General features: G+C 34.7%; 1 protein-coding gene across 1 annotated transcript in view; it reads left to right on the forward strand.

The window, feature by feature from the left end:
- Nucleotides 1-9,011: 9,011 nt before the first annotated feature.
- ncanb (neurocan b) overlaps nt 9,012-22,558 on the forward strand; it is a 212,692-nt gene continuing 199,145 nt past the window's right edge. Inside the window, exon 1 of the mRNA XM_051095274.1 lies at nt 9,012-9,290. The gene's annotated coding sequence lies outside the window, so the exon portion shown is untranslated. The remainder of the gene's footprint in view (nt 9,291-22,558) is intronic.

Below are 22,558 nucleotides of genomic sequence, written 5' to 3' on the forward strand. Positions count from 1 at the left end.
TTGTTGTTGTGTCTCATAACAAATTCTGACAGGCCAAGTTTGAAGTCATAAAATCTAATGCCAGTCATTGTTCATATTCATACTATTCATACACTATTCAGCCATACTCTTACTTCAGTATCACAATGCAGCTTTGATAAAGGGCAGAGTCTTGGTGAGGTTAACACAGAGAGCGCATCAAGCCTGGTTTTGTTTCTGCTGTTTATTTATTTTTAATGTTTGCGCTGGGGGATACTGTCACTCAGCTATTTGTGTAGCGATGACAGTTAAATATATATATCTGGAGGTTGTTTTCAAACCAGCAATACTTCTTTTTGATCATGTGTGCTTACCTGAATTATAGACTGACACAATGATTATTATAGACTGACTGACTAAAACCACAGCGGCGATGACATCAGACAGATCTCGTTGCGTTGCTGTTTTTGCTTTATCTATTTTTATGAAGACTGTCAGCCATGGAGTTGATAAATGTAATATGCTAAAGCAGACGAGCCGGTGAGAGAGAATACAGTTAAACATGACATTTCATTAATTTACCTGTGTTTTTAATTCCTCAACACAAATCTAAGATTAGCTTAGGGATTTGTCTTGACAACTAGCGCAATACAAACCGTGACATTTTAAATTGAGCTTTGCTATTTAGAGTATGGAAATCTGTTTCCACAACTGAATAAAAAAAATCTGAGAGGGAAAATCTGTGAAACACATAACTGCAAGATGTAAACTTCTGAAAAAAAAAAAAAAAAAAAAAAAAAAAAAAGAAAAACACGAATTTTACATTTTGCAGATTTGTTTTGTTTCTGCCATGGAATAAAAAATAAAACAACTCCGAGTTTTTTCCCAGTTGAAAGTTTCTGTTTCACAATTTAGATATTTCCTCAGAATTCTGAGTTTACATTTTGCAGTCCTGTTTTTTTTTTTTTTTTTTTTCGATGTTTTTTGTTTGGTTTAGTTTTTTTGCAATGCGTTTTGTTTCTGCCATGGAATAAAAAATAAAACAAATGTTTTTTTCCCCCAGTTGTACGTTTTTATTTCGCAATTTGGATATTTCTCAGAATTCTGATTTTACAGCTGATGGTTCTATGTTTTTGTTGTTGTTATTTTTTGTTTGTTTTGTGTGTTTTGTTTCGTTTAGTCTTTTTTTTTTTTTGCTTAGTTTTTTTTGTTTAGTTTTGTGTTTTGTGATTTGTTTTATTGTATTGTTTAGTTTAGTTTTTTGTTTTTTTTTGCTAAGATTTTTTGTTTAGTGTTTTGTGATTTGTTTTGATGTGTTTTTTTTTTTGTTTGTTTTGTTTGTTTTAGTCTTGTGTTTTGTTTGGTTTTATTTCAGCCATGGAATACAAAAGTTTACATTTTGCAGTTCTGTTTTTTTGCGTTTTGTTTTGTTTCGTGTTACTTTTATCTCCCAGTTTTAGGTTTTTTTGAATTTGGATATTTCTCAGAATTCTGAGTTTACAGCACAGTTTTGTTTTGTTTTGTTTTGCTTAGTTTTTTGTTTAGTTTTGTGTTTTTTTTTTTATTATTATTTATGTTGTATTTTGTTTTTTGTTTTGTTTTGCTTAGATTTTGCTTAGTTTTGTGTGTTTTTTTTTAAATTTATGTTGTTTTGTTTTTTGTTTTGCTTAGTTTTTTGTGATTGTTTTGTTGTGCTTTTTGTTTTGTGTTTTGATTATTTTTGTTTTGTTTTGTTTTATTTGGTTTAGTTTGTGTTTTGTTTTAGTTTCTGCCATGGAATAAAAAATATAAACAACATAGTTTTTTTTCTCCTGTAAATTTTTTTTTAGTTTTTTGTTTAGTTTTGTGTTTTGTGATTTTTGTTGTGTTTTTGTTTTGTGTTTTCTTTAGTTTAGTTTTGTGTTTTGTTTGGTTTGGTTTGGTTTCTGCCACGAAAGAAAAAGTTTACATTTTTCAGTTCTGTGTTTTGTTTTATTTTTGTCTTGTGGTTTTTGTTTTGTTTAGTTTTATGTTTTTTTCTGCCATGGAATAAAAAAATACAACCCCCCCTCCCTTTTTTTGTTCTGTGTTTTGTTTAGTTTTTTGTTTTTATTTTGTTTGGCTTAGGTTTGTGTTGTTTTGTTTTTTTTTTCTGCTAAAAAATTAAAAATGATAATAATAATGAAAACAACTCTTGAGGGTTTTTTTTTTGTTTGTTTTTCAGTTTTTTTTTGTTGTTGTTGTTGTTTTGTTTTGTGTTATGTCTTGTTTTGTTGTTTGTGGTTTGTTTCTGCCATGGAATAAAAAATGAAAACAACTGAGGTGGTTGTTTTTTTTTTCACATTTTTGGATATTTCTCAGAATTCTGAGTTGACAGCTTGCAATTCTGATTGCATATGCATTTTCTCCGAATTGCAAGGGGGAGAAAAGTCAGAACTGTGACATAAATCGTAAATACCTTAAAACGGCTTTCATGCAAATATTACAATTTTGTAATTAACCCGCAGGATTAATTTCATTAAACTATTCTTCTGGTACGTAAATCAATTTTAAATAAATAATTAAAAAAAGAATTAAATCAAATAAAAGCATGTAAAATAATAAAAACCAGTAATAAAGTAAATAATATTTCAATTATTTATTTCCTCTCCATTGTTCACTGAAAAAAAATCTGTAGGATTTACTTCAGAACTTGCTAGTAATTTAAAAATATATATATTTAAAAATAATTACAAAGATACTGCTAGTAACATGTTAAATCAAACATGAAGCTTTGAAGTAGAAAAAATAAAATAGTGCTTTCTCCAATAATCTTATTCACAACTTCATAAAATCATTTTTTACAGTGATAACCAATGGTGAAATCCTTGTCCAATGGCTCATGAAAGCCATAATGGCTTTAGATTTGCATGACTGGCACATTATTACATACACTTACCTGCTTTGGAGCCTGTGTAATTGCTAATTAGGCAGAATGGTAATACGTTGTATGTCTTTTGAGATTATACCCTTCACATGGGCATATTTTCATTTATAATGCTCCGTTGATACGTTGCGGGGGAATTTTTAATATGTTCGCCCTTAGATTTCTTTCAGCGGTGCACAATGGAGTGCAATCACAAGTGGTCTATACAGGTATGCAATTAAAAATCCAATAGACGCATCTCACACACCGAATCATCCGAAATGCAAGCCAAAGGCAAGCTGTAATTTCTCAACGCTGTACTGTGTTTATCATTTACACCCGACGAGTCTCCGCATTTCACCCTCATCAATTATGGATCAGCTGGGCCCCCCCGTCCAAGCAGCTTCATTTCATTCTCATTAGGATCTTGTGCTGACACTCTTCTTTTCTCCACGCTCCACGGCTTCTCCGTGGCTCCCATAAAGGTCTTTAACCAGGCAGCCAACGCGGCATCATTACAAAGCTTTGTTCCCCCAACCCTCCCCCTCGAGCCGATGGCAAGTGACCAAGACGAGATGGGCGACCACCGTTAAGTGCTTATGTCAGTGGTTTCTGGGTCAAAGAGCTGTGCGGTAGGCCTGGACCCGTGCCAGAGTCAAGTCAACCCCCTGCCAGCCACAACGGTAGCAGCTGTAGAGAAAGGTAAAGCTGTGGAACTGTAGATTTGTGCTTTCCTGACACTGTCGACAGTGGATAAATGGATTAAAGGCGAAATTAATGGATTTACAATCAATCAGAAACATCCACAGTTCAAAGTCTCTACAAACTCAGCAGATGGGTATTCAAGAACAATTTTGCAAGTGAGGGGGTCGTCAACCTTTTTTTTTTTTTTTTTTTTTTTGTAGCTGAATAAATAAGTTCAATAAATAAAGACAATATTTGGTCGAGATACAACTATTTGAAAATCTGCAATCTGAGGGTTAAATAAAAAATCTAAATATTGAAAAAAATCGCCTTTGAAGTCAGCAATGCATACTACTAATCAAAAATATGGTTTTGATCTTTTTATGGTAGGACATTTACAAAATATCTTCATGGAACATGATCTTTACTTAATATCTTAATGATTTTGGGATTAAAAAAATGGATCAGTTTGATCCCTACAGTGTATTGTTGGATATTGCTAAAAATATACCCGTGCTACTTATGACTGGTTTTGTGGTCCAGGTTCACATTTATGTTAGCTGTTATTTTTATTTTGTTTCATTTTATTGTTTTATTTTATTATATTTTTGTCTTTATATTTATATATATATATATATATATATAAATCTATAGCTTTTATAAAAAGCATTTTTAAAAGTTATTTGAATTTTTGCTTATTTAATTTGACACTTTTTGTGTATTTTATTAAAAAAAATTCCTTTTATTAAAATTTTTCATGTATTGTTTTATTTTATTTTTTAATATATTAAAAATATAGTTTAATATATTTTTGTATTTTTTTATATTTTATAAAATCTAACTTTTATAATTTTATTTACATTTATAAATTTATATTTTATTGTATTTTGTTCTTTATTTGTATTTTATTAAATTTTATTAAATTTTTATTTTATCATATTTTGTTTTATTTTATTGTATTTATTTAATATTATAATATTTAGTTTTACATTTTAATTTCATTTTATTGTATTTTGATAAATTATACTCTTAATTTGAGTTACTTTATTTGTGTTTCATTAAATTTATTTATTTTATTTTGATTTATTGTTTTATTTTGTATTTTATTTCATTTAGTTTTTTATTTAATTTGATTTGTTTTTATTTTATTATATTTGATTTATTGTATTTGTTTTTATTTCATATTATAATATTCAGTTTAATATTTTTATTTTATTGTATTTTGTTAAATTATACTTCTATTTTTCTCTTTATTTTATTGTGAGTTACTTTTATTAGTATTTTATTTAATTAAAATTTTTTATTGTTATTTTATTTGGATTTTTTAGTTTTTATTTTATTAAATGTAATTCTTTTTCAAATATATATTTTTATATATTTAGTTTTCATTTTATTGTATTTATTTTTTCATATTGTATTGTATTGTATTTATATACTATTTAGTTTTATATTTTTATTTTATTTTTATGTTATTAAATTTATCTTTTTTATTTATCGTTTTTATTGTATTTAATTGTATTTGTTTTTTATTCTGTATTATAATATTTTATTTAACATTTAGTTTGATTTCATTCTGTTAAATTATACTTTTATTTATTTAATTATTTATTTATTTTTATTGAAAAATGTATATTAACTTTCTTTACGCTAACCTACAGTTGACTTCTCTGCATCTTTAGATTTGTTTAAAGCTGACTTCATGTTGTATAGATTCAAGTGAATCGACTGGCGAAGCAGGAAACTAGCCAATATATATATATATATACATTTTTTTGAAGTAATGTCCATATGTTATGTTTGCTATATCTGTTCACAGCCCCCCTGCAGTTACATAGACCCTCAGGGGTCCACAGACCCCCAGCTGAAAATCAGACTTTAAAGTTTTATGCTGTAAGACCAAACAGTGCAAACTTGAAATAATCACTACATTTAAAGAAATTTCGAATCATTCTGTATTTTCTCCAATAATATTCTGGATAGCAGTTATTATACGCATCTAATTCCCCAAATGAAAGCAATGACAGGTCTGTTCCTATTTTTGAATGGTTACATCTTGTTAACAAAGTGCTATTTCCTCAGAAGTGTTCTAGTTGCGAGTTTTTGAGTTCAGACTCGCAGCGATGATGGAGCGGAAAGCGTTGGTTAAAAAGAAACAATATTACAACAGTCAGCTGGTGAGCCATTGAAAATCAACCATATTGTGTTGTTCTTTTTGAGGGCCACTGCGAGGAGTCCTTTGTTCATTGACCGTCACATTGTCAGCTGTTTAAATAATGGATTTATGTGGCAGTATGTATTACGCCTTGGCCAGCGTCCCTTGACAATACCGTTTTGAGGGAGTCTGGAACAATGGGGCATATATTTTTTTGCAGACTATCTGTTATATATACGTCACTGGGGTATTTTCTCCTCATGCGGTTAGTGAGAGAAATCTTATTTCTCATATTCATGCTTTTTGCTGTAAAGCCGCGGACAGAGCCAATTAGCCTAGTGTTTTAAATCCCTACCATTTCCCTTCAAAGAGCCCTGCTGCCAAGATTATATTTAGCTTATGATTGGCATTTATTCAAACATCCTGTATAAGAAATAATCTCTTTTCAATGATGTATAATGGTTATTGTGTCCCTAATGTACGCTAATGATCAGCTGCAACATTTGAGGGCTTCAAAGCAAAAAAAGCTGTGTTTTTTTCCCCTCCTAGACGGAGCTGTTCATTATAAGCCGCAGCATCACAACAGGAGTGCCGAGAAGAGGCTTTGCGGTTTGTTGTGATTTGTTTACACGGTAACATCTGTAATCGGATGACAGTGATGAATGTGATGAACGACTGAACTGGGGGTAGTGTTAAGTGAGTGGGCTTCTATAGGTCGGGTGAAATGCGTGTCAGCGGACCACGGCGTGGCCCCTAGGAACAGATTTGCAGCATCTCGAGGGACATCATTATTCTGTCATAAAACAGGGGGCAGGTCAGCCTCTCTGGAGGTTTTTTTTTTTAAAGGCTCCTCAGGATGCTGAGATGATTTATTCATCTGCAAACAGAAGAACTGGTAGATGGGTTGGCTTACGAAGACAATGGGTATTCATGTGGACATTTGTCAAATAATGGACAATGGGAGGATAATCTGGCCGATGCAATAAATACAGACGGACAAAGGCGCAATGAGCAGTTGCCAATAGAAATTATTAAAATGAACCGTGTTTAGATGAATTTAAACAGTTTTGGTTGTTAGATCTGTCTTAAAAATAAAGCTTCCAAATGGGGGTTTCATAGCAATGCCATAAAAGAACCATCTTGGTAAACAGAACAAGTTTTCTTGGTTTAATAATCTTTAGAACCTTTTATGCAGTGGAAAGATTCCATAGATTTTAAATGTGGAACTGTAGATTCCAAAGTAGAACTTTTGTTTTTAAGAGTGTTTTTATTCTGAACAGGTTAAATAGTTATTAAATGTTTGATTGCATTACGATAAAATAATGAAACCTTGAGAGTTTTTCGTATTTGTAATAAATAAATGTTTGAAGATGATAAATAGAGTATTTTTTCAACGTATGTCAATGTTCTTCTTCAACGTGGAAGTAAGCCTATGGGCGAGACTTCTGGTTCATTACCCGAGTGTTTTCATGACGTGTCGGCGGCAATGAATGTAAACAAAGTCGCTTATTTTGCTGATTTTTGCTGTCAAGTATTGTTTGTTTTGGGCTGCACTAATCGGTTAGACTGGGAAAACATTTGGAGTACTACAGACTGCCAAAAGTTATAACCAATCAAGGAGAAGAGTGCAAAAAACTGTCTGAGGAACAAAAGGTGTTTATGGTTGGCCAAACTGAACTATGATTTCCAGGGCAAGAATCTTGACATTCATGTTTGTTCTTATCGTTTCCGGTCAGGTAGGTGAAATATTAGGCTAATATCTTAATTCATACTGCTCGTACATATCTTTACCACTTATGAACTTTAGCTTGTTAAAATATTGCACTCTTTCTTGCTTATTAAGTCCTTCTATATATGATTTAGCAGCTTTCACACATTTTTTTTCCATGGTGTAGACATCATAAATTAGCAGAACAACATATTCAGTAGTACATAAACCTTGCAATCCATGCTGTTGTTTACATCTGAATATCGCCAATATGGCCACGCATCCGGGTAACTGACCAAATCGTGGCGTTTTGGGAAATGCAATATCAAGCAGCAAAACGAGATGTTTCGAACTGCTAAAAATAGCTGGATGAGACCGGAAGCCAGATCGTTTACAAACGTCCGCCCCCGCTCTTACGGGAAAATATCCATTTGTGAGCAGTTGCACCTCCACAAGTTCATTCGCATCTTTTTTGCGCATTCTACTTTGTTGTAATCTAACTTTTGTGGTACTTGGTTGCTAAAAACAATGTCGATAAACACTAACATTTAAAAAAATATAAAATAAAAATGTTTTGTTAATGTACTTTCTTATAAGGATTGTTACGGAAATGCTACGAGCTTTGCTAGTTAGCATCAAGCCAACGCGATTTCTGTTTAGCGCATTCTGATGCATTTCGGTGATAATTTAACTCTTGTGGTACCTGGTGGGTTGAAACACTGTATGTACAGTCTGTACAATGATATATACTTTTTATGACCACCCTTTAACAAATTAACCATGGTTTTATTATAGTAAAAATGTTTTTTGGCGAACGGACCGTTCTCACATTTCCGTGTTTCTCATAGCGGAAATCGTCATAGTTGAGTAAAATCCGAGAATGGGAGAGTATCACAAATATATTTTTTGCATTCCCATTTGCTCAGATATCACAAGAAAAACTCCACGATAGTGTTTTAACGACTTTAAATCAAAGGAAAAAATTGAGAGAGACTGACATCAGCGATCAGAAGAGAGAACAATGTCAAATTTACCATCTCTCCCATAGACGGGACATTAAAAACATAAGCGTTAACTCGTTTTTTTTAACTTAATGAAAAGGTGATATAATACAAAATATAGTGTTATAAATAAATATATATTTAAAAAAAAATCAAAATATGAAAAAATTAAAAGGAATTATGATGATGATGACCGTTGAAACGCGTCATCACAGTCTTGTTAAAAGGGTTCATAGATTGTACAACCACGGTTTCACAACAAATAACATGGTGAGTGAAGCAAAACAATGATTTAACTATATTAGCGGTGTTTTTTTGTATTTATCTGAGGTAAACCCATGGTTAATTTTCGTAAGGGACTTCTTGTTACTTCGTTTTGGGTGATTCAAATAAACAGGAGTCAGGTGTACCCCCAAATTCTCCATAATTCGCATCCTGTACACCACAATAAATCAGCCCAAGCAAATGACCAAACAAAGGACGGAATCGCTGAAATATTGTGCAAAATATTATCCATCCCCCCACCGAAGTCCACAGAGAATTGGCTATACCGTCTAACGCACTCTCTTCTTGCCTAAGCATCTGCTCCGTTCATTTGGTGAGGTGAGGTGAGGAGGGGGAAACGCTGTGAGCCTCCGTACGCGCTTTTGTTCAGTGTCTCTCCTCTCGACCGGCGAAGTGCGCGCCGTTTCGAGCTCCTCTTCGCGCGAGGAGAAATACAGTGCTGTTTGACTGATATCAGCGAAGTAAGGAGTTCATTTCAACACCTTTCTGAGGCTGAACTGATTTATGCGTTTTGAATGGTTTACCTCAGCGGCTGTTATCATCTGCTCTGCTGTATCTGAGGCGACGCGGCATTCCTGTGGACTTTCTGAGGCGACGACGCGCTTTACTTCAGAGAAGGTGAGAGCTAGCGATGTTATTGTGCTTAACTGATTGCGTCTCGCTTCATTATTCATGTATAACGTTGTGGAGGATGTTTTGTGTTCAGGACAGGCTATATACAGCCCCCTTGACAAGCGCGGACCCCAGCGAGGACAGTCAAGGGGACAAAACCAAGAGCGCTACAATATTGAACGGCATTTCGGAGCTGGAGACTATTTAGTTAACCATGTTTTGATGCAATATATAGTATGTGAAGAGTAGAGTGCTATTTAATTTTTTAACGAACCAATCACTTATCTTCTGAAATATTAAGTGATTTGCAAAGTACTAGTGGGTTCAAACGCGACCCTTTGAGATGTCTACAATGCTGTAGTAACCTTATAAGTGCTTGAATGTTCTTGTCCTGTTTTCCCCAGATCCTCTCAAGTGAGTCATTTTCGTTGCCTTGATATAACCCCCCACCTGCAAGCTGTCATTTGCAGTAATGCCTTGATGTGAGGAGGTTGAAAGAAATCCCATCAGCAACAGCGAGCGAGAATTTGGGGATCGAAAAGGACCCCGCATTGTTTTTTTCTCCTTCGCAGAGTGTCAGCTGGATGCTGTTTAAAGCTGACAAGCGCTGAGCGCTGCCGGTCTTGTGCCCGCCTCGACGACAGCGTGTAGCTTGTGGGAGAGGAAGACTGAGCCGAATTTCTTGTGGCATTCTGTCGTGACTGACTCTCTTGTCTCTGCTCGGTCTGAACCCCTGAGCCTCTGCTTGATGGAGCACTCCTCCAGGTGCTTCTTGCATCAGTCTGCAACAAGTCTTGATGCTGACAAGAGGAAAGTACAACAGAGTGACTTGTGAATGTGAAGATGTGTGTTATTTGTCAAAGAGCATCAGAAATAGAAAGTGGGGAGAGTTGTGGCTCCAGGTGCCCTGGGGAAATTTCAGGCAGCTGTTTGCAGCAAATTGGTTACTGTGTGGCAAGGTTCTTAGCGTTGGCCTCTTCTCTTCCCTTCTCTTCTCCAATTACACATTTTTTTTTCGGTGTATATACTTTTGGCGCATTCACACTGGCAACAGTTTGCAGCGTCATTTTTGTTGAGAGTTGCTGATTTCCGGTGACACAAGTAATGCGACAAAGTTAGAGTCCAACTTTTTACAAATGAGTCATGCAGTGATAGTGCAGACTGTCAGATATAGCGGCATGTAGGAAATAACTACACAGCATTTCAGCAGTTGGGTAAACTGGTATATTAGAGTATTTTTTTTAATAGCAAATTTAAATATCCATTTTTTATAAACTGAAAAAGTGGCGTAGAACCAATTTTAGCAAGAAATTGCTAGTAAATTCCACAAAAAACTGCAAAGAAACAGCAATATGTTGAATTAAACATGAAATTCTGAAGTAGAACGATTATACTAGTTTAAAATAGTATTGTATTGTAAAATGTACTTCAAAAATGTTTTTATTTACAACCTTTACATTTTTATATATTGTACTGTACATTATAATGGATGTCTAAATTCACTTGCAGCAAATTTTTGTTTAATATTTTTTAATTTATTCAGAATTATTTATTCTATAGTATTTTAATATCAGACATATCTTTCAGATTTCTTCAAAATTAATAAAAAAATGTACTAACATTAGTATTAACTAATACTAATAATTAACTAATAACATTGTTAAATGCAGCCTTTAGTAAATCTCAAAACACACTACCAGTCAAAAGTTTTTGAACAGTAAGATTTTTAATGTTTTTAAAGAAGTCTCTTCTGCTCACCAAGCCTGTATTTATTTGATCCAAAGTACAGCAAAAACAGTAAAATTCTGAAATATTTTTACTGTTTAAAATAATGTTTTCTATTTAAACATATTTGAAAATGTGATTTATTCCTGTGATTTCAAAGCTACATTTTTGGCATCATTACCCCAGTCACAACCTTCAGAAATCATTCTAATATTGAGTTGCTGCTCAAAAGACAATTATTATTATTATGTTGAAAACAGCTGAGTAGATATTTTTCAGTTTCTTTAATTAAGAGAAATTTCAGAAGAACAGCATTTATCTGAAATAGAAATCTTATGTAACATAAATGTCTTTGTTTAATTTCTATAATTTCTTTTAGTATATAATGTTACAAAAGCTTTTTGTTTCAGAAAAATGCTGATCTTTGGATCTTTCTATTCATCAAAGAATCCTGAAAAAATGTACTCAACTGTTTTAAATATTGATGATAATAAGAATAAGAATAATACATGTTTTTGAACAGCAAATGAAGGATCATTCTGACACTGAAGACTGGAGTAATAATGCTGAAAATTCAGCTTTGAAATCACAAGAATAAATTAAATTTTACAATATATTCAAATAGAAAACAGCTATTTTAAATAGTAAAAATATTTCTAACTTTTACTGTTTTTGCTGTACTTTGGATTAAATAAATGCAGGCTTGGTGAGCAGAAGAGACTTCTTTAAAAAAAAAAATCTTACTGTTCAAAAACTTTTGACTGGTTGTGTAAATATCCATTTTTAATAACATCCATTAATATGAATGCCTAAATTCACTTGTAGCATTTAAAATATTTGATTTTTGTTTTTGCTATTTTATTTATTTAGTCAAATAATATTGTCAGTTGATTGGTTTCCACCATAAAATAAACATAAGTTTATCGTATTGGCCAGAATTTTAGTATAAATAACATATGGGTGTCTGCTGAGGCTGTGTCGCTAAACTCACACCCTGTCACCCTCAAGCAACCCTTTGCTGCTTGCATCTATATCAGGGTGAGTGCTCCGATACAGCGCCTCAAGGTTCAAAGACCTTTCTTTCTAACCCTGTGTCCCAGCGGAGCAGCTCAGTCTTGGCAAACCAAACAGCCTTTCAAGTTGGCTCCAGAACCTTGGTATATCTCCTTGGGGCATCCATTCTGCTCTTTATCTGAGCGCCCTCTTCTTCTCCCTGTATAATCGTAAATGCCAGAGGAGCACCTTTGAGCATGTTGTCTCTTGAAGAAAAAAATGGAAATTGCCTCTGAGCGCAAGCGTTTTGGTGTTGGGTGACTTGTAGAGGGCACTTGATTGATTCTCACATTTTAATAATGCGCGTTTACGCTCGGCTGCGTGGTTTAGTGCCAACATTCGTACGAGAGGGGGGTTGTGCTGACAGGTGGAATTGAAATTGTACTTGAATAGCATCCAGACAGCTAAATGCCTTCGGATTCCAGGAGATAATGTCCTTGTCGTAAATTAACATGCGTCGTGTTTAATGGACCAAGTCTATTGAAATTACTCTCGAAATTTTGCAATTTAAGAAAACTTTGTGCTAGTTTTGAGTCTCTGCATAAGCCGACCACTGATTTGTGAGAAAGGCTGTGTTTAATTATGCAAAGTCAATGGACTGTTTATGTTGGGGGTGAATAGATGCCCTTTAATGTCTTCATTTATGTCCATAGTCATCCAGGTCTACTAAAATGACTCCATAAATTTTTGCTAGATGCAATTTAAGGAAACTTAGTGCTGGTTTTGTCTTCCTGCTTTCTTGGGCGTGTTTAATTATGTAAAGTTAATGTTTGTGTTGCAAATAGATGCCTTAATTTATGTCCACAGCCGTCCAGGTTGGTGTCTTACCTCGTGTGCGCGCTCTTGATTGACAGCTGACAAGAAAGAGTAGCCGCGTCTAATCCCATGAGGCAGAGGAACCGGTTGGCAGCTGCTGTCTCTACTACATGTGTCACCCGCCAATCCGCCAAAGTCTGAATATTTATCGGCGGCCAGACTTGGAATACATTATTCAGCACGGGCATTTGCCGCCTTAAACACCATAAATGAATCATGACACCTGCTCTGTGTTTTGCTGGTTTTCGAAATGGGACTGTAAGAGTTTAACTTCGCAGAGGGAGAAGAAAAGATTAATTTTAATTTCTTTTCAGCCTTAATTCTTTCTCTGTCTTGAATAGATTCCATTTGGCTCGCAGGTCCGCTCGAGACAAAAACACACTACCTTGCGGTTTAAAGATTCATTTAGAAAATGTTTTATCGCTTACCCTGTGGGAGAGGTCTAGAAGGAAAAGAAGCCTGATAATTATGCCAGCAATTTGCACAGTGCTACTTCAGGCGCTCGGTCCTCCAGTACAAGCTTCTCTCTCTCTCTGGTATTTTTATCCTGTGTTTTCAGCACTGGACAGCTCCCAAGCTTTGGCCATTGTGCACACAGCTGCTGGCTGCTAATAAATGAACAGGACCAGCGGCGTCGCTGAAAATGATATTTGCTCCAAGAAGAAAATGGCCTGTTGGAGTTCTTCCTCTTTGCGTTTGCATTCGGGACGACAGCGAAGCTGAGAAAAGACTGATGAGTGGTGGTTCACAGGACAAATGGCCTTGCGGCTCCAGCTGCATTCATCTTAGACTCACAAGTGCTTGGAATTTTTCGGGTTCTTCACGTTCACATTCGTGTGCTGAAGAGATATGGGGTAGCAAAACTGTATGGCCTTCGTCTTTCTGCTAAGACATTTTGAAGGGTTGCAGTGGTTTCATTGCAGCTTCAAAGGGCTCTAAACAATCCCAGCTGAGGAATAAGGGTCTTATCTAGCGAAACGATCTGCCATTTTCTAAAAGAAATTACATTTTTATACTTTTTAACCACTAATGCTTGTCTTGCACTAGCTTGACTTCACGCTTCATGTTTATATGTAGGTATTAGTATTTAAAATTTACAAGCACAAAACGTACTTGTTTATATGTTTTTATTGAAGCTGAAACATACAATTCAGACGTAATTCATGGTTTAAAACATACAAATCGCTACATATTTTTAGCTCAATAATGTAAAATATGTATGTATCTTTTATATCATTAAGATATTTGTATCAATGCATTTCTGTCATTTAATTAATAAGCGATTCAAATGTTTAGACCCCCTTAACCTACCCCAAACCTAAACCTACCCGTTTTATAGCGAATATGCATTTTTATAATTTTATCAATTAATGATTTAGATGTTTAGACCCCTTAACCTACACCTATCTTTTCATAGTGAATATAAAAAGATAATATAGCTGCAAGCAGTGAGGGGGTTCAAGCACTTTAAGGCATTTAAGCAAATATGGAAAAAGACATATTGTTTAGCAAGTCTGTGACGACCTAAATCCATAATTGAAAAAAGCATTTTTGGCAAATACAGATAATTTTCCATAGAAAAATGTTTTGTGGCTGTTATAGTGCAGCTGATGTCCAGTCTCCTTAAAACTTTGCGTGCTTGTTTAGAATCACTTGTCGCATGTGCTCACCAGATTTTGGGAAGGTTTAAGCTTTTCTTTAGGCTTTATAGGATTTTGGGTAAATTTGGACAGGCCCCTTTTCTGAACGACTCAATTATAGCTTCCCAAAGGGTAAATTTCAACATTTTTTGATAATTATTGACTTAGGTCTAGAAAATTGTACTGCAGTGTTTGTTTGTTTTTTCAGATTGAGTGAAAAACCTAGAACTAGTTCACAAAAGTAGGTTTTTGACATCTTCTCAATCATTTAACAAACCATTTAATTGACAGCAGTAGTTTTAGAGGCAAAGTTGTCTGGAATGAGGAGTTCTGTTATATGATACGAGTATCGCGCCATGTACAATATTTTACTCGCTTTAAAAATCCCCTCAGTGGTCGATTTCTTTCAAAATTTTCTCAGACCAGGCCATGAGTCAAACAGGCCCACCGAGTTTCGTTCCAAACGGCCTTCGTTAACCTTGTCTAACAGGTGCTCAAATTTTGGCTATGTTTTTTTGAGATACGCAAATGTCCTTATAGACACTCGTGGCACTTCGGACCAAGACAGTGCACACCCATTTTAATGTTGATAGAACAAATGGTTGCGCAGTTATATCCATTTGTATGTTTTTCCTTACAGCGCCATCATGTGGTCAAGCTCCGCAATTTTTTTCTTGTGATCTCAGATTGAACTCTTACATAAGTGTTCTGAGTTTGGCGGAGATATGTCATTGTGTTTAGGATTAATAGGGAAAGTGGCCCTACCCCATTTGAACATTTTGGCGCCCCTTTATGATGGTGAGTCGAAAGTTCAACTTTTCTCGATAATTCCGATCGGGTGGAAAACCTAGGACTAGTTCGCAAAAGTAGGTTTTTCAAAAAATACCCAAAATTTCACCAGGCTCATGATCGAATTGAAGGATTCAAACGACATAAGACACTGAGCCTAACAGAGTTTGAGCGATTTCGTACTTTGGATCGCTGTAGCGCCCCCATCAGGCCGATTGGGGTGAGCCTTGGTCATATTGTAGGCGGTGTGAGTACTACCATCCCTCCAAGTTTCAAGTCTCTACGACTTACGATTTGGTCTGCACGATCAGTTTTACATGATCATGGAGACCATTCTAACAATTACAATACAGTTTCTGCGCTACGTGCTTGAACCCCTAATAGACAGAATTGACCGAAATATACAGGGAAATTACCATGTTAGTAACAATACAGCATAAAAATATTTTTATAGCAATCACAATCATTTATTTATTGCAAAAATGTCAAAAGCAGTACCAAAAGTAATACAAATGAAGATGCAGTGCAGCTGCAGTCCTCTCTGACGGAATACGGTAGTTTTGTATAAGTTTTTAATTGCTAAAAAATATTATCCAAATTATTGTTCCAGTCCACTCTGTGAAGGCGCACATTTTCTCATTCAGACACACTTCACCTTAAACATGTTGCAATTTGTGACGATGTAGGCGAGAGCCAATGGGCATTAAATTTTCCCGCCATAAAGACTCTTATTCCTTGGCTGGGATCATGTAGAGCTCTTTAAAGCTTCATTGAAACTGCAGTTTGGACCGTGAACCTTTTGGGCACCACTGAAGTCCACTATATGGAGAAAAATCCTGGAATGTTTCCTCCGAAACTTTAATTCCTTTTTGAGTGAAGAAAGAAATAACATCTTGGATGACATAGGGTGAGAAATTAACTAGGTGCTTTTTTAGTGAACCCGTTGACCAAATTGGACCTTACCGTCAAAAAGAGGTCTCAGCTTGAATCAGCACAGATCTACAAGTTACTCAATCAAAACTCACTTTAGGACGTGCCTGACAGTCACTCCAACTGGAAATGAGGCAGTATACCATCGTATAGCCTATCATGCTGGTTTTTGCCAACTCATTCAGTGCTCCACTTCTTCCAACTGTCACTGAACTAAGAACAGTACGGGGCAAAATGTGTGTTTGAAGTATGAAGTATAACAGATAAAACGTATGTAAAATATAACAGTGATCTGATGGCAATAGTTTCAAGCTGAAATAACAGTTAGGTTGTGGCTGGGGGGGTTGGGGATTGGGTGAACTGTTATATTAAGCATGCATATATTTATTGCACCACTGTACTGTAAATCAAGAAGATCTGAAGTGAGGAAACCCAATCGCTCTGCGTGACTTGCGTTTATTAATCCTCCTCTGATGCTCTTTGTCTATGCATTAGAAGCACCTCAGTAATCTTGCAACTACTGTCTTCTCACCTTGGGAAACAAAATATAATTAATTTCTTTCAAATCCCCGTATTCCTGGTTGTACCCCATCTTTCTGTTTCCATTGTCAGGCTTCATAAATGTAATCTGTGCATGCCATATCGTTCTGTCGGAGATTAGTTTGCCCTGACAATGAGGTTTTCTCCTTGCCAGATATTTCAATATATCATTCATTAACATGGAAATGACTTTTATAGAGGTTGAGATTGTGTCGTTGGGTTCATACTATTACGTAGTATGGGGAACAGTTCATTTTTTTCAATTATTGATTCCCTCTGCCTGATGAGAAACATGTTGACGCATGTGAGCACTTATTTGTTTCACTGACAATGAATGTAATTGGATAGATGTTCGTAGATTTATTGGATTTCGGTGAACGCAGATACAGTGCATTGTTCTGTAGTTTTTCACAGTCACTTGTGCACCTTCTCTTAAAGAGACAGTTCACCCAAAAATAATGCACTGTTCTTTCTTTCTGTGTGCTTTCTTTCTTTCTTTCTTTCATGATACGAGTAATTTTATTTCACGGTAGCAATATATATTCTTGTATATATCTTGTCACCAGTGTCACTAATACAAGTAAACATTCAGTGATTAAATAAGAATAAGAAACTAATTACAAGCAATAGGACAAAAAAAGTACAGTAAAACAAATAAATAAGAAATGCTACATACATTGTTTAAAGTAATCAAATGAATAAAAAAAAAATAATGAGAGATTTTCACTCTTTTGTTTTTTGATTAACATGAATGACAGACAGCAGGAATATTAGACTGCTGTCACTTTAAGAGCTGCCCGAATACAATATACTGTTACACATATGTTTCTTTCTCAGGTGTTTGCTTTCATTTAAGACCTAAATTACTGTGTTTATGAGGCATTTTGAAACATACATGTGTGTGTATTTAACCGTTCAAGGCCTATAAAGCGGCAAAATTAACTATCACAACTCCTGTACTCTATGAGCACCGTCTTCACGTGCACGTGCCTCTCTGACAGCGCTCAGAAACAGCATATAGTGAAATGAGTTTTCTTTCATTACCAATTACATTACAGCTTAAAATCACTTGTTTTTAAACTGCATTGCTTAAAAACGCATGCAAACATCAAGTTTTCATTATCATGTAGAATCGGTAGAAATTTATCTCTACCGGTTGACAAATTTCTTCCGGTTAATCATGTCTACTGGTATATCCAACCTGATCTCATGACGAAAACGTATCTGTGGGAACTTTTTCGCAAGACGTGAAATACGTATATAGCGAAATAGCGAAATGAGTTCCCTTTCATTACCAATTACATTTCAGTGGCTTAAAATCACTTGTTTTTAAACTGCAGTGCTTAAAAACGCATGCAAACGTCAAGTTTTTGTGATCATGTAGAACCAAAATTTGTCAGCTGACAAATTTTTATGGGTTAATCATGTTTACTGGTATTTTGTGGGCAGTGCGCCGACATACAGTGCTGTTGCACTACAGGTGTCCTGAGTTCGAATCCCGACTTGAGGACCTTTCCCGATCCCACCCCCTTCTCTCTCTTCCACTTCGCTTCCTGTCAGCTATGATCTGTCCTATCATGATGAAGGCAAAAAGGGCAAAAATAAATCTTTAAAAAACAAAATCATGTCTACTTGTATATCCAACCTGATCTCATGAACAAAAGCAAATGTGACGTAAAAACGCCATTTTAGCTTTTTTTTTTATCTCTTATCTTTCAGCTCTTTCATCGTGAGTCATGTTTTTTACAGGATTCGTACCCAAAGATTCCACATCCTAAGTCCAGTTCCGTGCCGGCCTCAGCTACCAAACAAGCTTGTTACATCCGGAAAGCAAAACATTAAAAGCTGTTATCATAACTGTGTATGAAATTGATAACAAGTGCTCGCCGTTTTACCGCCTCTAGTGTTCATTTCTGTTAGAAACTGCTGTGATATGTACTTATTGGTACGTACTTCGCGTCTTACGAAAAAGTTCCCACAGGTATGTTTTTGTCATGAGATCGGGTAGGGTATATCACCCAGCCCTAGCAATTATAATATGAAAACACTGGTATCAAAAATATAATGAAAGTAATACTACTGTATATAGCACAGGGTTGCCAGGTTTTCACAACAATACCCGCCTAATTGCTACTCAAAAAGCATCCCAGGGTCTAAATATTACGTTACTGGGGTCACTTCAACCCACGGACATAAAAAAAAAATGCGGCAACAGTGTTAAAGTAGCCCAATTCCATGGGAAAACCGTGGACTTGGCAACACTGATATAGCACACAAATCTAATTTATACTGTTGTAGTTTTTGTTAATATTTTGAATTGGCCTTTATGTATGTATTTTAATGTAGACTTACAGTTGTTACAATGACACACACGACATAAAGTACATAAAATACCACACCTAATGTACATATTTCACAGTCACTGTTAAAAACTAATTTATCGTAGCGATCATAAACACAACTCAAGGGGTCCTCATCATTGGCCTTCCTTCACAAAACTTAACATCTGTGGTCAGTTTTATCATTGGTAGAGTACAAGCATTTCAGTCAAATGTGACCCTGGACCACAAAACCAGTTGTAAGTAGCATGGGTGTATTTGTAGCAATAGCCAGCAATACATTGTACGGGTATAAAATTATCGATTTTTCTTTTATGCCAAAAAACATTAGGAAATTAAGTAAAGGTCATGTTCTATGAAGATATTTTGTACATTTTCTATTGTAAATAAATCAAAACTTAATTTTTGATTAGTAATATGCATTGCTAAGAACTTCATTTGGACAACTTTAAAGGCAATATTATCAATATTTAGATTTTTTTGCACCCTTAGATAACAGATTTTCAAATGGTTGCCAAATATTGTAATAAACTGTACATCAATGAAAAGTGTATTTATTCAGCTTTCAGATTTAAAAAAATGGACGCTTATGACTGGTTTTGCAGTCCAAGTAGAACAAATATACTTTATGCAATATGTCAAAGCATTAACCTGTGGCAACAGTTTAATAGTAGCTCAATTGCGCAGAAAAACCAAGGATTTGGCAACCTTTTCAACTGTTTTATGGAGATTTTGTCTGCTGCAAGTTTTTTTGGAAAGACGTTTCATCAGCTAAACAATCGATGCGTTTCTAAACAACAGTACAATCCATTAAACACATTGTATTTCTATTCCTCACAGCCTTGCTTTCATTCCTGTCTAAATTTAAATACCCCGCTACCCTGACGAAGGTCTATGCATGTAATAAATCCACGCTGAGCTGTACCAGATGATCGAGACTTGACAGTTGCAGAGTTTATGTCAAACCCTCTCTTGTCCTCCTGGAATCGGATCACAGCTGAGATCAGCTGTTCTAGGATCAGTCTGTCCACCTTGACAACCCCGCCAGACTGAAATATATACTGAACGTGTACGTCTCAATTTGCCCAGTGCATCTCGGGTCAAAAGTTCTCACAGTGGGTTTTCTTTGCTTTTAGCGGGCTGTAATACGATTTCCAATGCCACACTTGAGCGGTTTAACACAAAGGCACAAATTACAGCTTTTATAAGATTTGTGTGTTGCCTTACATCAGAGTCTGAAACTGACATGAGTCGTGGATGTAATTTGAAGGCTTATGTTATTCTTGTTTTTTCGAAGTCGAAGTGAAAGATGGTGTTTAGGACTTGCAGTTTCCTCTAGAAATATTACACTATTATTAGTGACAGCATCAAATCAAAAAAGCTTAATTGTCTTTGAGAACAAAATTGTATATATGCTACTCCCATACTGTATATACAGACACAATAGTGGCAGAGGTAGATGTGGCATATTGGCCATTGACTTTGAGAGGCTTTTTTGCATGCTTTGAAGTGCACTTTATATGCACTTCTAGTTCCCAGCTTCAAAGTGCCCACTTTAATGTCTTCACGCATATAATCATTTTCCAAAGCAGCATTTAAGATGCATTTCTTCCCATTTTTTTCATTTTCTGCACCTCCGCAATGTGTTCCCTTTATCTCCAACTATTATTCTTATTAGTTAATTGGGAGTGGTTTTCTTCAGTGCCCTTCTGAGTGTCTTTTACTCATGCCCTACAAATGCAAAATATCAGAAAGAACAGGTCTCGGTATCCACCGCTGGTCGGCTCTGTGCCATTTCTGCCCACCTTTGTGTAATTAACCGGCCCTGGAATTTATCTCTGTCTAGGTTTTAATTATCTAGAGCCAATACTCCGAACTCTTTGACTTTTCTCATTGCACCTATGCCAAGTGTGCTTGACTATATAGCAAGAGGAATACTTTATTTGCATTTTTTTTGTTTGTTTTTTGTTTGTTTTTGTTTGTTTTTTTTTGCTTTGTTTTGTGTGGTGTGGTGTTTTGTTTTGTTTTTATTTTATTTTGTTTTGTTTTGTTCTTTTTTGTGTTTTGTCTTGTGTTTTGTTTTGTTTTATTTTTTGTTTTGGTTTGTCAGGTGTTTGTTTTTTTGTATTATTTTGTTTGTGTTTGTTTTGTTAGTTTTTTTGTTTCGTTTTGTCTGGTGTTTTGTTATTTTTTGTTTTGTTTGTTTCTTGTTGTTGTTTTGTTCTGTTTTGTGTTTTGTTTGGTTTGTCTGGTGTTTTGTTTTTTGTTTGTCTGGTGTTTTTTTTTTGTTTTTTTTTAATTATTTAGTTTGTTTTTGTTTTGTTTGTTTTTTGTTTCATTTTGTCTGGTGTTTTGTTATTTTTTGTTTTGTTTGTTTCTTGTTGTTTTGTTCTGTTTTGTGTTTTGTTGGGTTTGTCAGGTGTTTTGTTATTTTTTGTTTTGTTTGTTTCTTGTTGTTGTTTTGTTTTGTTTGTCTGGTGTTTTTTGTTTTGTTTTTGTATTATTTTCGTTTTTTTTTTTTTTTTTTTTTGTTTTGTTTTTGTTGCTCTGTGCTTTCTGTTCTGTTCTGTTTTGTATTGTGTTTTGTTTGGTTTGTTTTGTCTGGTGTTTTGTTTTTTTGTTGTTTGTTGTTTTGTTTTTGTATTATTTCGTTTGTTTTTTGTTTTGTTTGTTTTTTGTTTTGTTTTGTCTGGTGTTTTGTTTTTTGTTTTATCTCGTCTTTTGTTTGTTTGTTTTTTGTTTTGTTTTGTTTTGTGTTTGATCATGGCTGTTTAAGAGATTAATTGTAAATGTTGTTTCAAATAAGCAACTTCTCATAAGATCATGCCTTTTGTTGTGTGTTACAAAACAGGGGCGATTTTTAAACCTTGACTTTGTTACCATGATTTTGTATAGTTAACAAAACAAAAAAGTATATCTTTTAAAATATTAGCATTACGTTTTTTTTTTTTCAAATATGAACTTTGTAGTTTAGTGACCTTTTTAAAAGGCATATATAACCCATCATATAATAAAATATATTCGCTTGAGACAGTGTAGTAATTGTTAACAATCTACATTTATATATTACTATATTATTATGTTGTATATTTTCTAAAACTACATTTTTAATTGAAATAATGCTGAAATAAAATAAAAAATATTTGAAAAATGTAAACAAAAAACAGATATGATGCTTTGCATGCTAGCTGAAATAAAAATTTGAAATATAAATAAAGTTGAAAAAAGCTAATATTACAATAAAGTAGGGCTGTGCAAATAATCGCATGCGATTATGATGCGCATCTCTTCAGTAATGCCGGTTCCGTGATTAGTCGTAAATTTCCATCACGTGCAGTCAGACGCATTCATTATGGAGCGGCACTCACTACAAAGAGCCGAAATTCCGAAATTCACTGACAAGCCGCGCAATATCGCATTCATTATCGCAGGCGATAATGAA

This window comes from Labeo rohita, chromosome 22 (genome assembly GCF_022985175.1).
Source record: "Labeo rohita strain BAU-BD-2019 chromosome 22, IGBB_LRoh.1.0, whole genome shotgun sequence".
NCBI classification, from domain to species: domain Eukaryota; kingdom Metazoa; phylum Chordata; class Actinopteri; order Cypriniformes; family Cyprinidae; genus Labeo; species Labeo rohita.